The following is a 2,188-nucleotide window of genomic DNA, read 5'->3' on the forward strand; positions in this document are numbered from 1 at the left end:
CACACTCCTCCTCCTCCTCCTCCTCCTCCTCCTCCTGCTATTCCTCTCCCTCCTCCTCCTCCTCCTCCTCTCCCTCCTCCTCCTCCTCTCCCTCCTCCTCGTCCTCCCCCTCCTCCTCCTCCTCCTGCTATTCCTCTCCCTCCTCCTCCCTCCTGCTCCTCTCCTTCCTCCTCCCCCTCCTCCTGTTCCTGTACCTCCTTCTCCTTCCCCTCCTCCTCCTCCTCCCCCTCTTCCTCCCCCCTCCCCCTCTTCTTTTCCTTCCCCTCCTCCTCCCCTCCTTCTCCCCCTCCTCTTCCCCCTCCCCTTCCCCCTCCTCCTTCCACGCAAGACGCTGAAAAATCATGAATAGGATGTGAGTAACGGAGAGTGAGTCATAAAATGTGAGTAAAAAGGAACTGAAATCGCCAGTAACTCATGACGAAAGAAAAAGGTTTGAGCGAAGCGGGATGAGAGAGAGAGAGAGAGAGAGAGAGAGAGGGAGGGAGGGAGGGAGGGAGGGAGGGAGGGAGGGGAGGGAGGGAGGGAGGGAGGGAGAGAGAGAGAGAGACATCGAGAGAGAGAGAGATAGATAGATAGATAGATAGATAGATAGATAGATAGATAGATAGATAGAGAGAGAGAGAGAAAGAGAGAAAGAGAGAAAGAGGGATCGAGAGAGAGAGAGGGGGGGGAAGGGGGGAAGGGGACGAAACAGAAAAGAGAATAGAAGAAAACACAAGACAAGACAAAAAAGGAAAAAAAAAAAGAAGAAAAGAGAGAGTTAGAAAGACAGATAAAGAAACTGAACCATAGAAAGAGAATAAAAAAAAAAAAAAAAAAAAAAAAAAAAAAAAAAAAAAAAAACACGAGAAAATAATAAAAAAAGATAAAAAAAAAAAAAAATCACGTACTCATCGCCTTGTCGTGACACCGATTCCCCAAGACGTGGCAGCGAGAAGCCCCTCATTTGCATAATTTGTTTAATCCGAATGCTAATGTTTTGGCCCCCACTCTTTGTGAATGCCAGCCTACGTCAGACGCGCTCGGAGGACACGCACAGAAAACTCCCTGTGAATCACGACGCTATGGAAAAAGGAGACAGAGACGACAGATTAAGGTGGTGTGTCTTAAGCTGTGGAAAAATGCAAGATAGAATTTTTACAGCTGTGTTCAAACCGAGCGAGGAAAGCAGAGAAGACGGATCCGGGATGGATGCTACGTGCGTATATGATAAACTGGCATTGCACTCGAGGGAGCAATGTGCGTAGTGAATTTGATGGGTACATTTAATTCACGTTTTTATTATTATTTTTTATGTGCAATTCTCTTCGTAATGATAGATGGGTAGGGATACGGTGATATGTTTATATAAACATACAGACAGATATAGAGAGATATTAAAAAGAGCCTAAAGATATACACACATGAAATTATCCCGATTCTCATACACAAAAAATGTGTACATAGACACCAACGCACACTAAAAAGGATATAAAACACACGCACACACACTGATATACACTCATACACTTGTCCACAAATTAGCGCAAATGATCACGCACGCACAGGCACACACACGCGAACACACACACAAACAAACACTCACAAACCAACACTCACAAACCAACACACAAACACCCATAAAAACAACAACAAAACACCCATTTCCTCCCCCTACCCCTCCCCCCCTCCCCCCTCCCCCTACCCCTCCGTCCTGATGAAGCGTCACCAATAATAAAAAAAAGCATAAATCCCCCGGGGTTTATTACACGTACAACGTAACTTGGCCTAACTTTATTTGTGATGGAAGTTAGTCCAAGTCGCCAGCTCGGCACTCATATCTTGTGGCGGGCCGTAAGGTCGCATTTCCTTCAACGCTGGTGGCCATAGTGAAACCCGTCCATCTTGGAAACCTTATTCTTTTCGTTCTTCTCTCTACGCTCTATTTCTTTCTTTCTCTGTTTTTTTTTTCTTTATTTTGTGTATGTCTCTATTTGGTTGTCTGTCTGTCTATTTATTGTCTGTCTGTCTGTCTGTCTGTCTGCCTGTCTGTCTCTCTCTCCCCTCTCTCTTTCGTGTTCCCTTTTTTGTTTCAATATTATGCTTTTTTTTATTTTCGTTTTTTTTTTTTTTTGTTATTCTTGTTCGTTCCACTTCCCTCTTTTTTTTTTTTTTTTTTTTTTTTTTTTTGAATCGCTCTACTAAACTT

This window comes from Penaeus chinensis, chromosome 4 (assembly GCF_019202785.1).
Source record: "Penaeus chinensis breed Huanghai No. 1 chromosome 4, ASM1920278v2, whole genome shotgun sequence".
Lineage (NCBI taxonomy): Eukaryota > Metazoa > Arthropoda > Malacostraca > Decapoda > Penaeidae > Penaeus > Penaeus chinensis.